Source organism: Triturus cristatus, chromosome 2_1 (assembly GCF_964204655.1).
Source record: "Triturus cristatus chromosome 2_1, aTriCri1.1, whole genome shotgun sequence".
In the NCBI taxonomy this organism is placed as follows: Eukaryota; Metazoa; Chordata; class Amphibia; order Caudata; family Salamandridae; genus Triturus; species Triturus cristatus.
In genome coordinates this window covers 327,305,384-327,327,619 of record NC_140581.1, presented here as the reverse complement: position 1 = coordinate 327,327,619, position 22,236 = coordinate 327,305,384, and the positions used below count along the sequence as shown (strand labels likewise).

General features: G+C 42.5%; 1 protein-coding gene across 2 annotated transcripts in view; it reads left to right on the top strand.

The window, feature by feature from the left end:
* The window catches only part of HCN1 (hyperpolarization activated cyclic nucleotide gated potassium channel 1), an 893,359-nt gene that overhangs the window by 602,851 nt on the left and 268,272 nt on the right, over positions 1-22,236 (top strand). The gene's annotated exons all lie outside the window — the stretch shown is intronic.

Sequence of the window (22,236 nt, the reverse complement as noted above, 5' to 3'; positions counted from 1 at the left end):
GTCAGGTTCCCCTAGACAATGGCTCTTGTACTTGTATGAAGGGAACAGAGACAGCCAAGTTTTCTGACCACTGGGTAGTGAGTCCGCACAATGGGTGTCAACGAGCACAATGCAAGTAAACTCCTACCGGCTGGACCAGTGACCGACTGTTGCACTCGGGGATCGCCAAAGGGAGATTAAGTACCCCTGCAGGAATGCTGGGAAGGAGGGTGCAGGAAACACACCACCACAAAAAATCATAGCCAATCATTGTATCGCCAATTTAAAGACACAGGCAAACACAAGCTGGTGGGGGAGAGGAAGAGAGTGACTGCAGCCCGATTTAAAGGTGCAGGCAAACATAAGTGAATCGGGGAGAAGAAGAGATTGACATGACAGATAAAGAATGTGAGCAGAAGAAAACTGTACTTGGCCGGTGCTCCTCAGCCTTTAACTGAAGTGATCTATCAGCTGAGTGAACGGGTAAGGAGCCAGCAAAGAAGAGCAACGCGGGAGTGAGTCTATGGTGAATAGGGAATAAAGTGGTTTTGCTTGTTACAGCAGGTCTTGCAGACAGCGCGTGCATGCTGCAGGCCCAACCTAAAAACAAAATGGCTGATGTTTTGCATAGTGTGAGGCCCGTGTAAACTTTGAGCAGCTGTACGATAAAGATTTCACTTTAGTACTAGGTAATAGGCCACAAAGACCCTCAAATAATAATCATTGTGAAGGTACTGTGAAAGTACAATGCAGTTAAATATGATGTAGATGGTGTTGGAGCAATGAAATATCTAAGAAGGGTCCCTTGGACATCCCATTAGGTTTCGTGTGGCATGACTACTTCCTCATGAAGCTCTGCAATTGGTGATCTTTATAAATAAATGTATAATAGCATATGTTGGACTTGGCCCTCTCTGCAGGCTAACCCCCAAACATTTTGTCTTCACCCCTCCTGTTTTGCTTTTTTGTTGGCATTAGGACTCTGTGCAGTTTAACACAGCTAACCAATGCTAAAGTGCTTGTGTTCTCTCCTTTAAACATAGTACAATTAACCCACACCCATTTGGTATATTACATGTATTTGTGAGTCCTTATTAAAGTGGTACTACATGTACCCAGGGCCTGTAAATTAAATGCTACTAGTGGGCTGGCAGTAATTATTGTGACAACCACTGAAGTAGCCCTTTAAATCATGTATCAGGCCTGTGATGGCAGCCTGTGTGCAATTTTCAACTGTCTTTTTGACCTGGCAAAATAACCCTTTTGCCAGGTGATCAAAACCTCCCTTCTTAATACATATGAGTCACCCCTAGCCTAGTCTCTAAAAAGAAGAGTGCAGTGGATTTAAAAAGTTGGATATATATTTTAGGTTTTACACGTCCTGGTAGTGATAACCTCTTAAATTCGTTTTTCATTACTGCAAGGCCTACCTCTCCCATAGAATAACATTGGATCATCATATTACTTTTAGTAAGTGATACGTTTGATTCGGAGCAGGTAGGAATGTGAAGTTTGATCTCAAATGAATCATAATTTAAAACCCTCCATTTAAAGTCACAATTCTGAAAATGGTACTGTTAGAAAGTTGGCCTTTTCTTGCCTTAACCATTTGGGGCCTCATGTAGGAAGCCTAATACCGGTCGGTAACGGCCGATTTTCGGTAAATATACCGTTACCGACCGGTATTTAGGCTTTTGAGATGTAGGGGGATCATTTCATGATTCGGTATTTACCGATTCGGTAAATACCGAATCATGAAATGAGATGTAGGGGGAGTGTGTGGTGGGTGTGGGTATTCGTTATTTACCACCAACTAAAGGTTGGTGGTAAATGACGAATAGGTGTAAAAAAGCATTTTTGTGCACGTTTAAGTGTGCAATGTGGCAGACATACATGCCCTTAGGGCATGTATGTGCGCCACATGTGCACACATGGCCGAATCAGGGGTGCAACAGGGTGTCAATGTGACACCCTGCCACCCTTGCATGTGGTCCCCCCATTACCGAATCGGTATTTACCGAATCGGTAATGAGGCATACCTTCCCATCAATGGGAAGGTATGCCTCATTACCGAATCGGTAAATACCGATTAGGTAATTACCGAATTTCTACGAATCGGTAATTTTTACCGCATAAATACCTACATAGCATTTACCACTTCATAAATACCGAATCGGTATGATTCGGTATTTATGAAGTGGTAAATGCCAGGCCACCTACATCAGGCCCTTGGTGCCTGAGGCCTGGTTCCTGAGTCACATGTCTAGGTATAGTTGGCCTTTGTGCATTCCTCCCTAGACAATATCACAATGGGGGACTGGGTGTTAGTAAGCTGGGCCATCCTGACCTGATGAGAAGGGCAGAGCAGTCACTTACCGCACTTGCACTTCGAAAGGGGCTGCCTCAGCACACTCACAAAGGACTTCACACTAGTCTATTGTCACATCCCTCAGACACAGGGGGAGGGAAAGAAAGAAATGGGGAATGCCTAGAAGTTTCTCCCGCTTCAAAGCTTGCATGAAATATAAATATTAGGCCCTTAGACCAATTTTTTAGTCCACTCCTGGATTTGTGGATACTATAGCAGAAGGACTGCCCTAAGGACTACAATGCTGCCTGAGGCCTGCCCTGACAAGGAAGACTGGACTTGCTCCCTTCATCTCAGGCTACCTGGCGTGACTCCGAGTGTCAGCTGTCTGACATGTTCAGAGCTACAGGGACATAACAAGCTGCAGAGGCCTCCCTGTAACTGCCCAGCTGACCTGCTTTGCTGGACTGGCCTGGACCAGCAACTGGATCTGCCTGAGCCCTGCTGGTCATCTGCTAGCGTGAGTTCCCTGGTCCCGAAGAGGTGCCTCCTAGGTCCTGTATGCTTTATGGGGCATCATTTGAGCTCCTCCTGAAAGAAACACACAATTGCTGATGTTTTGGGCTCTTGCAACCACAAGCAGGCCTGTTTGTGCCAAGATCTTGCCACCCATGCTGGTCAATAACGTGAAGCAGTGGTGAACCCGACTTTGTCCTACAGTGACCGTCAGCAGGGACCAGCAAAACGAGATCTGCACTTCGTGCTACTGCATCGACAGCCCGTGGTGAACACTAACTTGAAGCTCCAGCAATGACCTTAAGTGACACCTGACAGGATCTTCGTACTACAGCAATGACCGTCCATGATGCCCGACCTGCCCATCACTCTACAGAGATGATCCTCCAAGATGCTCTCCCTGCTCGCCGCAGCCTCCTCTACCGTGAACAGTACTCTTTGCGCCGGGCTTTGAGAAGTTGACTTTTTCAGCCTAGCTAGCCTGGTCCCTGTATCTGGCCCATGCTCCATCATGAGTAATCAATAAGGGAAGCCCACTGCCTGAAGATAATTGAAGGAGAAGCTATACATCAAGGATAAGAGAAAAGAACTGCAAATTCACTTCCCCATAAGCAAAATTACAGTGTGCTAACAGCCAAAAGGCAGCAAACGTTCAAACTTTATTACTCTGAGACCATAGTTATTATAACAAATATATCAAGTTTATTGTAACAATTCTCAATTTATATAAGTAAACATTTAATAATTCTTCAATAAATACCCCACAAGATACAATATATAGTCAGACACATACTTACATGTATAATGGAAACCCAGGCGCAACACACATACTCATTACCAACTCATGCACTCAACAGAATCATACTCAATCATTCAAGCTATCACAATATTCTCAAAGGGTCCACTGCATCAACCAACCAATAATCAATAATCTCCCCAGGAAGGTCTTTGAGGATGTTGTACACAGAGTGAACCTCAAAGTGTTCTATAGTTCTTCCATTTTGTCATAAAGTCACCATTTCAACATATATTTCCATTTGGTGAAGATAGTGATTTATTTCATGTGAACCTCAAAGGAGTCCACAACATGATGGCATTAGAGGAGACATAGAGATCAGGGGACACCAGCGCTCATTTCGGTGTACGATGCAGCATGTGGGTCACACCTTCTTCAGGGCACAGAGGGAAAAGAGGCAGAATAAACTGCGGGTGCATGGGATTCCTAGAAGGGAAACAATATATTTTTTTTTAAGCCGTGGCCTCGCCATCATGAGAAAGCAACACTGGGCATTAAGTGGGAGTGAACAAGCAAAACTTCCATGAGGATATGCATGAGCGGGGACGTGCATAGAAGGAAAGAAAGAAACCTTACATCCCCCAACGCAAAATCAGGTGTTTGCTGACTGACGTGAAACCAATTTACAGTGTGAGTGAGAAATAGATCCTGCAGGGCATCAACTAGGTGCAGGGATCAGATATTCAAAGCGCCAGAGCCAAGGAAGATCCAAAACAAAGTAAAAATAGTGGGTGGCGAGCCCCCAAAGGCAAGGGTGGACGATCCCCGATATATCTGAAAAAGAGCACATGAAGATGCTCCATCATGGTCAGTCTGATCTTGTGACTTTCCCATGGTCTAGCATGACAAGTTGACCATGTGTGGCGCTTTGTGCTTTTAGGTGCCGTACTTGCCTAACTCCTTTGAAAATACATATCTCTGGTTCTACTGATTTGAATTTTGTTGTTCTGGTGTTAACATTTTTAATAATTTTTATGCTATTCTTAGTTCATAGTTAGGGCCTGGAAATGACACGGCGCAAACAACACAAAATGGTGGCTTTCATGTGAACAAAACAGAGTGTAACTCCAAAATCAATGAAAACAATCCGAACATGACAAGTAATGAGCTCAAACACTCACCGTTATCCTTCAAAAGCCAGTTCCTGTGCCACCAGTGGGAAAATATGCCCCTCTACATTGAAAACGTAATCTTGTCAAGACCGTTGACGCAGAGCTCCGCAGCTATGCGGCCATATTGTTAGTCATCCAAGCCATGCCGCTATATGCATTCATGTTCAGTTGACAACCCCTGCTAAATTCTTCTTGTTGATCTGAATACAATTACTCAACTAATTGTTTATGCAGAGGTTCAGCAAGTTGTATGGAAATGATTGGAATCACTATTCAGCAATAAAATAGTCCTGTATCATGAACAGAAAACAGGGTTCAAATAGTTTTTCAAAAAGTAACATTAACAATGTGCGATAAATGTTAGAGGTGTTTGGACTACATGTACCATGATGCAAAGGAGCAAACGTTTCTGGGATATGTCCTGCCACACCCTTTTCCGTGCCCAAAATGATTTTCAGGACCTCCTCTACCATTTATCACACATTCCTAATGTTCCTTTCTGAAAAAAATTGTATTTGGGCCCATTGATTACACTTCATCCGGCCGTTCTGGTGTCAACATGGGCTTCTATTGGAATTCTGACAGGCATATTATCATGCCCATTATCTCCGCTTTAGCAGCAGTTTTCTGTCGCCAAAGCAGCGATAATTTTAACGCTGTGCTTGATAATATGCCCCTAAGTTAGGCGAATGATACGGCTTCATGATAATTGTAAGTGTGAACATTATGTAGTGGTTAGTCAGTGGTTCTGGTTTTAAAATGTATAGTATTGTGCTTTACATCAGCTCTGATTGTGCCTATGGACCATATTAGGGCTTGCCTGTCCTGTAACAAGATCTCTGACTCATTGTGCCATTCTGAATGGCATTTGGTATTGCGGTAAGCATTTTGCAGTTTTGTGATAGGTTTGCTTTCCATCTGATATAATATTGTTTAAACTGTAAATATGTTTATCAAGTATGAGTTATTATTAAAAGTGTTGTGTACACAAAACCCTTGGCTGGATATTTACATTATACTGTTACCTTGATTACTTTGTTGTAAGCCTTGGACTGCTTTTCCACGTCAGCCCAGAGAGTGAAGGGCACCTAAGTGACCCCTGATTTTGTTGCAGACTGAATACCTTTAGATTATTAGGGTCCATGACCTCACTCTAATTAAGAGTTTCCTGTGGCTTCGGTATTTACCTACTTCAGGGCACATACTCTGACAACTCCTATCCCTTTCCCTCTCTTCATTGTGTAATTGGAGAATGTCACAGTGATTGTTGGGAATTCTCAGCCTCACCTTTATGTCACTTACTAAGGTACGCCTAGGGGATAAAATATGTGAAAAAGTAGCCACCCCTTGTTGCAGTGAGCAGTCTCAGAACACAGCTGCTAAAGCATGCACAGAGATCCTAGTACGGAGACTGCACGAAAAAAGGGGTATTGACAGTAAATATAGAACCAATAGTGTCAAATAGTACTTTGGGCAAAATCGAAAAGCTTCCTAATAATAAGTGTAAGTAAGTTTGATTATTATTTCAAGCAATAATCACAACTCTTGTAAAAGCAAATCCTCAAAGTCAATAAATTAACCAGAGCTCAACCCCTGATAAGTATGGCACAGGGCAGACAGGCTTAACGTAGGGCAATGTATAAAGTATTTATGCAGTATCAAAACATTAATAAAGTTTAAACACCAAGCAATAAAATTCCTAAACCAAATAGATACAAATGTAATAAACAAAATTACACCAAAATGACAAAAACCCAAAAGTAGAAATTGAAGATATGAAGTTTCAAAGTTTTAAGTAGAAATAGCACCAAAAAGTGCAAAGTGGCCGTAAATTGGCGGTGATAGTCTTTGGTGGTGGTTGACCTGTACAAAGGCATGATTTGAAATCAACTGCAATGGACCACTGGTCAGTTACAACAAGCATATCAATCCCTCTGAAGCCTGGAAGTTGAAAAGATAAACAAAAGTTCTAAATCCCAATTAAAAAATGGCCTTAGTAAATTCATTCAGTTAAAAATCCTGTCTGCGTGGGTGAAGGCTGAAACTGTAGTCACTGCCACTGAACTGCAATTCAGATGCTTGAAGCAGGCTTACTTCACAGATGACCTCGAGCATTTCAAGATTTTATTTAAAAAAAAATCTAAATCCTTATGCAGAAAGAGACTTTGCTGTTTTTTCCATTGATGTGGAGATGTTCGTGCGGGTCAAAGCTTAAATTCAATCCTACACTGTGGAATTGCAGATCAGATACTTTTAGCTTAAGCTCTAGTGCAAACGTTTATCAGTGTTTTCAAATTGTCCTCTGGTCCAAAATAACAATAGGTGTTAAAATATACAGATGCTAGTACCTTAGAGTAGAGCACATAAAGATTCTTAGGGTATCAGACAGAAGTCATCAGCGAAGTCCAGCTACTCCTGGTCCGCTGGACATGTTAGGAAAAAGCCTATTTAAGCTAGTTGTGTCCCTGTAGACACACAGCAGGCCAGACCACTGACCCTCAAAGTCCATGTCTTTTTCCTGGATACAAGGGGGAGCTGGTCCAGTCCTTCAAAGCTCCTCACAGGTCACATACAGTAGGTACATACCTCTTCTGTTGTTCTACAGGCAATAAAAGTGTTCTGAGAAGAATGCCGTGAGATTCTAGCTCTCACTAGTGGGTGGGGGGACTGCTGGACACCCCCAACCAATGCGGTATAGGTTCCAAGGGGCAGCCCTACCCCTCCTTCAGTATTTCCTGTTTGATTTACAGCAAAAAAGCCCCCAAACTATTAATGTGTTGAAAGTCTTTGGCCACACTAAACTTGGGCTCTGAGGGCTGGGGGTGTGTAGGGGAGTCGATGAGGGAAATCTCCCGTATCCACTCACAAATAACACTAAAATCAAGTTTGAATTGGGCCCTGTACCCCAAACAAACCAGGAAACAGAAGTCTGATAGGACAAGAGCAGAGTCTTTCCGCAACCAGACAGGGCATAAACATAAATTGTCTTGGCATCCATTCATGTGCACCAAAGTGCTACTTGTTCTTCTGACAGAAGTGTCAGGCAGGAATTAAGACTGTTGTGCCAAAGGATGGCCACAACCCTGTCCCTGAGGAGTCATCCCTTTCCATTCTGGTCAATCTGTCATCCACGAGATATACTGTGTAGCTCCTTGGTTGAATTTTATACCTCTTTGTCCCCTCATTCAAGCAGAGGACCGGTGGGAGTTGCTGAAGAGTTCATGCAAATTAACTCCAGGAAGGCTAAAGGTAACTTTCTAAAAGTTAGTATTCCTTAGTATTAATTAAAAATCAGACTCCACCATTCAATATCGTGGTTTTAAAAATAGTGGTTTCTTTAGTTTTCTAGCTGTTACTATTCCCGGCACACAGCATTAATATTTTAATCTGTACTGTGGTTTTTGACATAAAACAGCTAGGCTTGCCACAGTAAAAATATCTGTTGATATCTTGTCAATGTAGGGACAAGGTAATATTAAGTTTCTGCATGTCCTATTTTAAATACCATGAACACTGCCTTACTCACTACAAGGCCTACATAGGGGCGACTTATTAATATTTAAAATGGGGCTCTTAACTTGCTTGAGAGAGACATTTTAAAAGGTCTTACTGCAGTTTTTAGACTATTTAGACTATTTTTACAACCTATACTAGGGACTTAAAGGCACGTTATGTGTGCCAGTCAGGGAAAAGCCAATTGAATGCTAATTATGAGGGGGGTTCAGGCACTTTACTTCTGTTATCAAGGATATGTGCAGGAAGCTCTAAAACCAGTAAAAATAAGGACAAGCAAAAGGAAAACAAAATGGTGTAACTATCCAAATTAGGCTTACATGTTTTAGCAAATAAATTATAAATAATAGGAAGGAATGTAATGATCGAAGAAAGCACCGTGGAAGATTAGAATAAAGTCCATGACTAAGAGCTTGATTAAAGTTCTAATAGCATGCCAACAGGACTTTGTTTTGGGATCAGAATTCGAAGATGTGTGAAGTTACCCCAGCCTCTCCATGTTCCTTGACTGGTGTCAGCAGGTCAAACCTGCCAAACTGTGTAAGAGAAATGGCCCCTAAAAAGACAAAACGTGTAATTTGAAGTGTACACTCCAATTCCAACTGTGTAGCCTCATTTACAATTGAACAAGTTGGAAATGGATCTTATACCTCACACTTTTGTGGTCTTGTTTACCAGGTGCAGTAAGTATTTCACCTCAATCCTGCCCTCCCATATGCAGGGCTAAAGCAGTTCTTGTGTGTTTCCTGCATGGCCCAATGTTGTTTTCCCTATGTTAGCCTAGTGGTACAGGTTGTAGGCTGCATTTCTTTTCCAAACATTACTACAGAAGCACACTCTCTTTTTGCGCCACATTTTATTTTCACACAGAACCTGTATATTTTATGTGTTCTGTTCTTTTCCTGTGATTTAGTCTGAACACCATAGCTGTTTGTGAGCAAACACGTGCTGTCATATAACTGAGGACAGGAGTTTTGAACGACACACATTGAGTAAAGGTCCTGAGGCAAGATTACTGCATCAGCTGAGATGTAGAACATCCAAGTAGGTATGCTAAGGTACGGGTTCCACCAGTGATCCCAGAAATGTTTGATAAATAATCATTTAGTTTCAGTTGGAAAGGGGGGCAAGGGGTATTCTAATCTGTTTTATAACATGACAGAGCTTTTTTATGGTATATGGTTTGTTAAGCATACTAGCGATTGTTTTGCTAACCATTTTGCTTCTAATTGTGGCACAATTATTGCATCGTAGGACACAATAGTTTAAATCAATATTCTAAACTTCCTACGTGCCTCTTGTTTATCTTAATGTGTACAAGTATGAGTGAGAGAGCAAAAGGGTGTGTTCTGATCCTGCCATCCCTGGGAGGATCGAGAGTCTTTTTTTTCTGGGGTGCCAACTCACTTGTTTCTCTGGAAAGGTTAGGAGGTTAACTGTGGCACTATAGCTAGTCAAACACAGGCTCATAGATACTGAGGTAGTATGGTGTATCAGTCCCTACATGCCAATGTTCTGTGGTCTCAAGCATAGTTCTGTTCCTGAGCAGAATCCCTGCAACAGTAATCACTGAAAAAGATATATTGAAAAAGTAATAGTGCCTCCTGAACTAAATCGTAAGACAAAACATTGACTACATGAAATAAATAAAAGTGAGGTAAAAATTTGTAAGATCAGAACAATTTTTGAGCAGAGAGCTGACATGTGCAACTGTGCCAGAGAGCCATAAAGAACTATACATATTTATGAGTCATTTCGCTGCAGGAAAGGATAACATTATCATGCAGCGAGATCATGGTCAGACAAGAAAATGTGGAACTGTTCGTTAACAGAATTCTGTTTCTATATTTACTTACTTTTAGAAGAAAGCGAGTGGGTTTTCTTTGATATTTTCCCCTACATGTAGTTGTAAGATTGACTGGTTCATTCAATGTTGTGTGTACTGGAGCAAGTTCTCGTGCCAACTCCCCCTGTAACACTCTCCTGTCCAGCTTGCCCTTAGCCTGCTACCCTCTGCTGCCTGTCTACCTGCTGCCCTCTGTGTTTGCCTCCTCTACTTGTTGATTTGCCCTCTGTTTTGCCTTTCTCTGCTCATTTCCCTTCCTTCTGTTGTGCCTATTCTGCTTGTTTTTCTGCCCTCTGATTTGCCTTCATTTTCTGCCCTCTGTTTTCCCTTTCTGCTCGTTTTTCTGCTCTCTGTTTTGCATTTCTGCTCATTTTCCTGCTCTCTGTTTTGCCTTTTCTGCTTGTTTTATGTTCCTTACCTTGCCTTTTCTGCCCTTAACTTTGCCTGTTTCTGCTAATGTCTTCCCTAGTCCCACTTTTTTCCTCCTTCTGCCATTTCGCTCCTCCGCCCACCCAGCACCTTGCCCTCCCCCAGGACCTACTTAATGGAGAGCGCAGTGCAACCCCATTGAGCAGGTCTTCGTGCCAGTTCTCCCTGAGTCAGTCTCCTGTCCAGCTTGTTCGCAGCCGTTACCCTCTGCTGCAGGTGTGGCCAGTGCAGGTAAGAGAGGTGGGACAGGATGGGGGAAGTCAACAGATGATGGAATAGGGAAAACGAAATTTAAAAAAGAATAAAACCACTTACCTTGCACTTACCACATTGCCGCCATCATCAAACATGGCAGGGACATCACCATCATCTTCAAGGAAACCATCCGATGTGTGCATGAAAAACCCCAACTTCCAACTACAGACCAATGACAAGACCATGATTAGAGGCAACCTTGTATACAGACCACCAGGACTCCGACTGACTTTATGTGATGCCATCTCTAACCTCATCGCTCCTCTAGCCATCCACTCCTACATCTACCTCCTACATGGCGACCTAAATTTCCATGTCAATGACCCCAATGATGTCGACTCCACTGCCCTCCTGGAGAACCTGAACAACATCGGCCTCACTCATGTTGGTTATTGAACCCACACACAAAGCCAGACACACACTCAACTCCATTTTCACCTCCAGTGACAGAATCAAATTCAACCATGTCACAGAACTCACCTCGACCGACCATGCCACCATTCACTTCATCATCTCCGATGCTCAGCACACCAAGCATTTCAGCACCTCCCACCGAAGTTGGAGCAAGGTGACTGAAACACAGTGGATACAGGCCGTCAGTGCCACCCAACCAGAGGCTTCATCAAACCTTGACCAGGCTGTCGAGCTTCTCTGCATGGATCACCAAATACACAGGCAGAGTCGCCACCATGAAACCTGCAAAAACCAACAAGCCAGCTGGTACACCCCAGAGCTCAGAACCACCAAGCACAACTGTTACTGACTCTAGAAACAGTGGAGCGACAAAAGGAATCGCACTGTAAGAGCCGCTCACAAAGCAGCCCTCAGCAACTACCATCAGTGCATCAAGGAAGCCAAGAGCACAGCCATCACAGCCCACATCGATACAGTGGCCAACCATACGAAAGAACTCTTCAAAATAGTCAAAGAATTCTCCAACCCAGCAGCCGCAGAGAACACAAGGACTCTGCAACACCCTCTTGGACTCCTTCCACATCAAGATTGCCACTATCTACAACGACTTCAACCCCCAACCAACTCTTCTCAGTCTCAACAGTCTCGACCATTCAGCACACACGAGCCAAGCAATCACCACTTGGTCTCCGCTCACCACTCAGACTACCATGTCCATCGTGTCATCCATTCACTCTGGGGCACCCATCTACCCCTGTCCCAACCTTGGAACCAACACGAACAGCACAGAACTCACCAGCTTCATCAACACCTCCATCATCACAGCAGCCTTCCTTGACAAACGTAAACACGCAGAGGTCAGACCCCTCCTAAAGAAACCCTCCATCGACCCCAGCAAACTCCAAAATGACCAACCGGTTTCCCTGATCCCCTACCGGGCCACAGTACTCTAGAGGGCAATCTACAAACAGTTTACTGAATACCCGGAACAAAACCACCTACTTGATGCCACCCAACAAGGATACCATGCCAACCACAGCATTGAGGCTGCCCTGATTACTGTCACAGACGACATCAGAACCCTCCTCGACCACAGAGAGACTGTGGGCCTGACCCTCTTCGACCTCTCTTCTGCTTTTGATACCGTTTCTGACCACACCCTCAGGTACAGACTCTACAACAAAGGCATTCTTCAAAACATCCTCAAGTGGATCGCCTCTTTGCTCACAAGATGCACAAAGAGCATCCGGCTTAACTCCGACAAGACTCAACTCCGACTAGACAGAAGTCCTGATTTACGGGAAGAACACAACTGCAGAACTCGGACAAAATCCCACACCTACAGACCGTGCTCACAACCTAGACATCGTCCTCGGCAGTGATCTGACCATGAAACGACAAGTCAACACAGTCTCCTCCTCCTACGCCCTTTGCATGCTTCACAGAATCTTCCGATGGATCCCAGTCAACACCAGAAGGACCGTCACTCAGGCTCTCATCACCAGCCGCCTCGACTACAGCAACACTCTCTACGCCAGAATCTCCACCCAGCTCCTCAAAAAACTTTAGACAGGATGTTGCAGTCAGACTCATCCTGGACCTCCCAAATGGACCCCCATCACCCTCCAACCTCAGAAACCCATGCAGAAGAGATGGCAGTTTAAGGTCCTCACCCACATCTACAAAGCTCTGCATGATCAAGGACCAGTGGTCTACATCAACCAACGACTGAACCTCTATCTACCTGCAAGACACCTGCGCTCCTCCTCACTAGCCTGTGCGCACCCCCTGCATCCGTCACAGTCACAGTGGGGGCCGCTCCTTCTCCTACATCACCACCAAGACCTGAAATGACCTACCTCATATCTTCAAACAGCACCCTCCCTGGCGGACTTTAGGAAGAAACTCAGGACCTGGCTCTTTGATTTAAACTTCGCACCCAGAGCGCCCAGATATGCCTAGCAGTGACAGTGTTGCGCAATGCAAATGCTGAATAATTGGTTGACTGGTATTCCTCTACATGTTGCGGTTTGGGCATATCAATATCATTGACTCAGTATGTGGGTAAAATGCCTTTAGTGTATGACTAAATGGGCAACTTGAGGTTTGCCTGTAAACACTGGTTTCCATTTTGGGATATTGTGACCAAGCTTGACTTCAGTTTAGGTTTCGTTGGAGTGTGTCTCTAATGAGACAGAAGATGTTTCTAAGCTGGGATGCTGCGCATTGTGACTCCTCTGTCTCAGTGCCAATCCAGAGATCACAGAAGCTGTTTACTTGGGAGATATGTCGAGTTTGGCGGGTGTATGATGTGTGCCAAAAATCGCCACTCTAAATAGGAATGACGTCCTGCATCTTTCAAGCTCTAAATAAATAAACTTTGTGTTTATATTTTGATGCCATGTGAATCACCAAATGCTTAATTGAGCACGTCATCTTTACCTGCATACGCACAGGTGATATAGGTCCAATAGATGTGACTTCCAGGAGGGCTGGGGGAAATTGTAATTCGTTTTCCCAATTAATGTACAGAAATCTTGCTAAAGTTCCACATTTTACACGTCACCTATATACAAATTGTATGTAGGATAGGCTCTCACATACAAAATTCATGCAAGATACCAGCAACATTTATCGCCTATAACATTTCTAGAGTTACAATGTTGCTAGAGCTGCCCATGTAATGGCAACACAGATTTTGTTCCACTGGTCCCACAAAACATTTTTCTCTTGAACCAACCCCCTATAAGCGCAAAATTATTTGAACAGTGGAGATACCCAGAAATACGGTAAATGGTGGGTAACTCATTATTCGGAAATAATGCAACATTTCACTCATAAAATGAAAAGGTTTCCACACCCCTAATGTTAGTCACACACAGATACCACCCCTAAGGTATCAATTTGTATTTTTCAGTCTTGCTGATTTATACAGCTCAGTTTAGGTGCCTACTTGATTGTTTCATTAATTCTAATTGTTGTTTGAAAGGAACACGTTGCCCTACAATAAGCTGAGTCTTGGCTATTAGATGGCAACATTCTAGGTTCAAGGTAGTATAATAATCGCTCCTTGATTGCCATCAATATCTTCTTTAATGGAAGAAATTGCTGCCTTAATAAACGACTGTTTAATAGAAAGCACACAAAGAAATGCAATAAAATGTGTTGTCCAGTGTATGCTTGATTAAAATAGGCATCATACAGTATCGTTAGTCTGCTTGTAGTTTTTTTAAATTATGTTTCCCTATCAGCATTTTTAAAACAAGCAGACACACAAAAATGATGACAAACAGAGGCATGTGAAATTCCCAAGCACAATATTGACTTTACATTCTGCATGCAACTATAGTTTTAGTTTATGTGTGGAGCTATTTGCTGTGTGTGCATGCGGTAAGAAAAATTAGTAGTAGTATTTTATTGGTACTATTGTAGTGTATACATAAAAAATCACTTACATGTACTTGCAGAGGTTCTCACTCATTTCATTTCAGTCCTTATGTCAATCATTTCACGATGATCACTTTTTCATATTTAACTCAAAAGTAGGCTTGGGGAATTATTTTTTTGCGATGGAGTAATTTGCATAAATTTGGTAATTTCGTGTAGTGCAATTTGCACACGATTGACGAGATTATGCCATTATGACACGTTGCGTAATTTCTGAGAGAAATTTTGATGCCTGGTGAACAATTTGGGTAATTCTTTTAACACGAGCAGCATTTTGGGTAGATTTTGTACCTTAATGGGTACTTTTTTAGCACAAAACTATAAATGCTGTAAATGGGTTTGAATCATATTTATTTGTAAGGCAGTTTTATTCCAACAACAGATCCCAATTATGGCCCTGGGCCTCTGAGCTTTGAAACAGCAGCTGCACAGTTCACTGATAGAATATCAACACCCAAAATATCCCCATACCCAAATATCGAATCATAAATATCAATGTCAAAAATATTGACATCCTATATTTACAGTGGTAAGTATAAAAATATCGAAAAAAATATTGATGGAAAAAATATCGTTGGACCAAATATTGTTTTATTTTTTATGTAAAAAATAATGTTAAATATATTAAATAATAAACGTAACTTTAAAAAAATGATTTGGATTTAATATACATTTTAACATATATAAGATATAAATTTAATTTAAAAAAGGTAAACATACATATATAAAATGTATATATATATATATATAATGTATATGTATATATATATACACCTATATCATAAAATCTAATAACAAAATTATATTATAAATTAAAACATTAAAATATTTAATAGTCTTTACATTTAAAGTTTGCACTCCATTGAGTGCAACAGTAGGGAAAGTGTTGGATAGCGGAGGGGTAAAAATAACTATTCCCACACCAGTGAGTGCAACAGTAGGGAAAATGTTGGATAGCAAAGGGGTAAAAAATACTATTCCCACTCCAGTGAGTGCAACAGTAGGCAAAGTGTTGAATAGCGGAGGGGTAAAAAGTATTATTCCCACTCCAGTGAGTGCAACAGTAGGGAAAGTGTTGGTTAGGGGAGGGGTGAGAATTAATATTCCCAATCCAGTGAGTGCAACAGTATGGAAAGTGTTGGATAGCGGAGGAATAAAAATTACTATTCCCACTCCAGTAGGTGCAACAGTAGGGAAAGTGTTGGATAGCGGAGGGGTAAAAATTACGATTACCACTCCAGTGAGTGCAACAGTAGAGAAAGTGTTGGATAGTAGAGGGGTAAAAATTACTATTCCCAATACAATGAGTGCAACTGTAGGGAAAGTGTTGGATAGCGGAGGGGTAAAACCTACTATGGCCACTCCAGTGAGTGCAACAGTAAGGAAAATGTTGGATAGCGAGGAGTAACAATTACTATTCCCACTCCAGTGAGTGCAACAGTAGGGAAAGTGTTGCATAGCGGAGAGGTAAAACGTATTCCCACTCCAGTGAGTGCAACAGAAGAGAAAGTGTTGGATCGCAGAGAGGTAAAAATTACTATTCCCACACCAGTGAGTGCAACAGTAGGGAATGTGTTGGATAGCGGAGGGGTAAAAATTACTATTCTCACTCCAATGAGTGCAACAGTAGGGAAAGTGATGGATAGCAGAGCGGTAACAATTAACCCCTTCCCCGCTCATGACGGAACCGCTCCGTCATGAGCCACGGTTGCCGTGTGCTCATGACGGAACGGTTCCGTCATGACACGACCGTTGGCGGCCGCTCCGCCCACGCGGCGCTGTTTCCCCGCCTGTGCGGGGGGACAACGCAACTGGGCGGAGTCATGACGGAACCGTTCCGTCATGAGCACAGCTCAACTGTGGCTCATGACGGAGCGGCTCCGTCATGAGCACAGCGCCACCGCGCTGCCCCCCCGCACCCCCCAGCGCCGCGGCGGAATTCCCGCCGCGGCGAAGGGGTTAATATTCCTATTGGAGTCGGTTCAAAATTAAAAATAAACAACATATCAACTACAACACAAAAGGTGTCTTGTTTTCAGTCTGTTCAATGTTTTTTCTAGACAGTGTTTCAGTTTCTCATGCGATTCTCTGGAGCAATAGGTGTCACTGGTCTTGGTGTACAAAGATGCATTCTGTCAAATCATATATTATGACGATCAAAATCCTGTCTGTAGCACAGATCAGAGTGCACTGCAGATGCCCTCACGGCTGCTGCAGACTCCCAAACGATAAGGTTGTACTGAGAGAAATGGCCCTCGTGTCATATTGTGAAACACATGCAGCACTAAGGTTCAAAGTTTTCAGTGTCATGCTGTTCACCTGATCACCAGTGTTTCAGGCTGCAGTGGATCAGCAACGTTCAGGATACAGAGCATTTCAAAGAGGAGTCATTGCATTTTGGTGGTTGAAAAGCAAAGGTGTCACAAATCTGTTCATCATGAAACGGTTGGAGAAAATGTGAGACAACAATCTTGACAAATGTGAAATGACTCGCATGTATCAGAGCTGTAATCCTGTAATCCAACAGAGATTATAGTGGCTGCATACACTAAAAAGGTCAAGAGTGGCAGGAGATGACATTTTTCGGATTGTATTGCGAGGCCTAGCTAATCCATCTTCTGAAAAGCTGCCTTTTATTTCGCTAAACCGCAAGAACAGTACTTGCAAAGAATACAGTCTTTTAATGCTAATAATGTATTTTAGAAATGGTGTTGATATATCTAATACTGTCAAATAAAGTATCTTTGTGCATACATCTGGCAGAAACAGGAGCTACTTAGAAGCGTGAAATGTCTGGTTGCCTCCAACATTTCAATCAATCAATCAATCAGTTTCTTATAAAGTGTGACTACTCACAAGGCGCTGTGGTGGAGGGGTGATGGGTGTCTTTTGTTCCGTCAAAGAGCCAGGTCTTGAGGTCCTTCCTGAAATGCACAAGCGATGGTGATTGCATGAGGTGCAGAGGCAGGCAGTTCCAGGTGTAGCGAACTAGGAGAAGGATTTTCCACTATCCGGGGTCTTGCAGATCCATGGGCCAGTGGTCAGGGCCAGTTGGACGGAGCAGAGAAGTCTGGTGGGAGTGTTGAAGGAGAGGCGGTGGTTGAGGTATGCAGGGCCGGCATTGTGGAAGGCTTTGTAAGATATTTTGTGCAGCCTAAACTTCACTGACTCAATGTTTTCACATTAGCAAGTTACGTTCCACAAATAACTTGTATTTCATTTCAACTTCCAAATGTGTTACTTGCCGTAAAACTATTTTAGTGAGCTATGTCTCTGTAGCTTATGCAGCGGCTCATCTTTTCCTTATGGGGTAAGCATGTCTCTGCCCTTCTCATTGAATTGAGTCAGTGGGACAAGGTGCCCTTAGTTGGGCAATTTGCTCAAGATGCCCTTAGTTGGGCAATTTGGTCTCACGTTCCGGTACCTTGGATGTAATGGGCAGTTTCCCTCTTAATTTTTGACTGGGTTGCCCACATAAAGTGCCTCATTTGAGCCAGTGGTAGCACTTCAGGTGCATTGGCACTCATTTTTGGGGATCATTACTTTTTTTTCCTTAACACACTTTGGCCCAGAGCAAGAGAGAGAAAAACACAAAATCGTACAAAAAGGAGAAAGCAGGAAGGAAAAAGTACCTTCAATTGTAGATACAGAGGTGGTGTATTAAAGAAGCATGAGGTGGAACCAAGACTAAACAGCCTTGGCATTTGGCACCCCGACCTTCAGTAGCACTGGCCACTGGCTTCTGAGCAATCTTTGTGCCCCAGCACTCATTATGTTACACATGAAGCACTGCCCACATGTGTTGACTTTCTATTGAGATACATTGACTGTCCTAAACATTCTGCCTGCACAAGGCTTGTTTTTACACTTTAAAGAAAAACACAATTTTTAGTGCTGCTACTACATATCCTGTAGTCTTTGTTTGGCTGCAATATCCCACACCAAAAAAAATGCTTTCATTACAGGCCAGTGCATGCACTAGGGGGCATATTTACTTGAATAGTGGTGCATCGCAGTGCAGCAAGTTACTTTTCTGCACTGCCCTGCATTATAGGGAAAGGGCAGGAATGCACACTTTTATCCAACAGAGTGCATTCGCGTCCTTTTCGCCTGTGCTGGTTTCGGTAGCACCAATGCAGGCACCTGTGAACCCTTGTGCAAGGGTGCCTGTGTTACAGGCAGGATTGTTGTTGTGCAGTGAGAGGCACCTTCCAGCACAATCCATACATTTTCTATGTGTGCTGCATAACTCACCTGGGGAGGAGTAGGATTTTGTTGCATTCCCAGGTTTACAAGGTCTTGTAAATGTGGGAATGCTTCAAACACTATGGGAGTTGCATGGGAATAACCATAGAACATCTCCCTTGCTCAGAGTAAGACAACGCTGCGGTATGCAGTGCATTGCATTTCTACATATTTGTGAAGCCGTTCAAAGCCACACATAAATATGACTGAGAGGTTTGCGTTGTGCGTGTACCACATTGCATGGTTGAAGCATGACACAAAGCCCTTATAAATATGCCCCTATGTCTACAGTTTGCTATGTAGATGGTGATGGTAAATTGGCTGTTTGCTCATTCAACCAATCTGTATGCTTGTTCTTGTTTCCTCCTTTATCACTCCTACAGCTCACTCACTCAGCACTGGATTTCCACGCATCATGGGCATCCTGTTGATGATTATATGGTCAGCACATTTACACCAATACCTCAACTCTTAATTACATTCTATGTTATGCTGCTGACAGTGCCCAGGACCATATGTTATTATTATAGACTTTAATACTGTTCTCACACCTGATCATTCTGTTATTACTTCCTATTCTTTCACACTGTATCCCTCTTGAATCTTATCAGAAACTCTTACGTGACATTCTACCTTTTACAGTTTAACCCTAACGTCTTATCCCACTCCATCCATCCTTCATTTGAATCCTGCAACACATCATCTGCCAAATGTGTATTTACTGTAGGCACATTTCCCTACAATGGGTTGGATGACAATGTCTTCTGTAGATTTGATATGTGTAGATATCATCCAGTATTCTGATGATATACACGTTTGTTATTGTTTTCCCTCTTCTGACACCATTGTTAGTTATTTACTGTTGTGGGGTTGCCGCAGTTTTACCTGTGGTGCTTAATGTCTCTTCTCTGTAATGTCTCCTTCTGTTAATGCAAAGATATGCTAATTATGGGCCCACGTTCCTTGACTTTTTCTACTGTGCCTTATGCAGTGCATTCTCTCCACGAATGCAATGTATCATTTGCGTAGGCATGTCTATAGTATACCTATAGTATACCTACTTATTTGAAAAATGAGTTGATTGTGCTTACTCTTAAAAAAGAAAGTTTTACACTTCTACATTTAAATGTAATTGATAATCTGAAATTGATCGGCATTAAGACCCGCACTTGCACCTATGTATGGGAGCAAACTATTTTCCAAGGACATCTCGGAGCTCTAGAATATGATGATCAGGATCACATCAATGGAGATACAGCCATGTTTTAGGGCTTCTTTAAATTTCAGAGGGTCACAAATAGTTTGGAAGTGGGTTGTTACATAGAGGTTTATATGAGCCCCATGCACCACTTCAGCATCACTTTTTGAGAAGTTCTAGTTGGTACAAATCACAAAATCATATCTATGAGGCCACACAAAGCCACTATACTTGGCTTTGAATCGCCTCATAGATATAGAGAAAGGCAAGGCAGTGCAAATTGCTGCTTTGCCTTACTCTGCGCTCGGGAGGCCTTCCATGGTCGTTGCAGTGGGTTTTCAGACGCAACACCCATAGATTTTGATACTTCCCCAGATTTCCAAGAGCATGTAAACATGGGGTCGGGCCAAATCGTTATGTCTCCTGAGGTGAGGTGTAACAAGGAGAAATAACTTTATTTCTCCCCGTTTTTTCCTCTTTCTATGTGCACTGCTAGCAGCACACACAGAAAGAGGAAACGCCTCTTAGGGGCACCTTCCTGCACAAAAACAATCCTGTTAACAACACAGGCACCGCTGAACCATGGTGCAAGTGTGCCTGCGATGGGGATAGGCTGCCGATATGACGCCAGTGCAGGGGAAAGGAATGCACTCTATTGCTTAAATACTGTGCATTCTTGCCCTTTCACTTTGGCATAGGGCACTTGCTGCACTACCCTAGGACAAATCCCCATAAATGAGGGCCTTAGGCCCTGGTGAAGCCCTTGTGGATTTAGAACAAGCTTCCACTATGTCAGACTTTCTTGAAAGATGGAATTGACAAATGTAAAGGTCAAGTGGAAAATGGGAATGGTCCTGAAATTGTGGGTGCTAAAGAGGAGGTTCCATACTGTAGCTTGTCTTTTGCTCTAGAGAAAACGTTGTAGTTGATCACTTGGAATGCGAAGACATTGAATGGAGGCCAGGAAAATACATTATGTTCAGACTTAAAGAAGACAAGCATCAGAATTCCTGAGCCGCAAGAGCTTTATAATATATCTTGAGAAAAACAATATATGATACATTGCAGTAGTCTAGTATTTTGATATATATGCCTTAAATTGGCAATTCTGTGGGATACTTGTGACAACAAGTTAGAGTAAGATTACTTTAATGACATGGTCGTGTATTGGTGGAGGCCTTTTGGAATAAAGCTAGAGATGAGCTAATGCATTCTAGGGAGCATAGTAAACTAAACATTGTAACTGCTCATAATACAATGAGGCAGTGTATCCATTAAGTAGGTCATGTACTATCTACACTTAATTAGCATATTTGCATGTGAGCACCTTCCACATTTCTCGCTATGCCATCTATTTACTTTCTCCGTCTTATTCTTGTTCTGTCTCTCTACGTTTCTTTCTGCCTTCCTCCCACCCTCTGTTTCTCTCCCTCCCTCTGCCCTGGTCTGCCTTATTTGTCCTGCCCTCACAATTCTCACTTGTATAATTGGTCGGACATTAGTGGTTAAAATACCAAAATGCTCCCTAATGCAATTTCCTCTAACTCTGTTGGATTGCATAGGTTGGATACGGGATAGTAAGCTAAAGCACAATATGTAGCAAAATCTGATTCTAATTATATATTTTGTGTAGAATTGAAAGACATCTCTGTTTGGAGAAAATAAGAACGTTCAGGCTATCATAGTGGCATGAACTACATGTGGATCCCTGGGCAACCATTAAGTTGAAACGACATTGTCCTTTGATTGTAATTAATGATTCCTACAAGTATATATGAGGATATAACTATCCATCTTGTTCATGGCCCACACTAACATCAGAGAAAACCCACCCGCCCAGGCCGTTATCGAAGTAGTGAAATCAAAGCGATGAAGGAAAAAATATTTAAATGTGCCCATTTTTTTCCGATTTTGTAAAGATATGGCGACCGATTTTCAACTATAAGCTATCTTTACTGACTCCTAGCTAATTAAAAATAGACTAAATTTGGAGTAGCACAATTTAAACTTCATCCATTATATGCCACAATTATAGAATTATATATTCATATACAACATTATATTCACTGTGTGACTTGATTTCCTTAATATGTGTGGTGCATTTAGGTCTGTTGATAGAATGTAATCTTTGTAGAGACTAGGGATTTACATACAAGTGCACAAATATTCAACCGAATC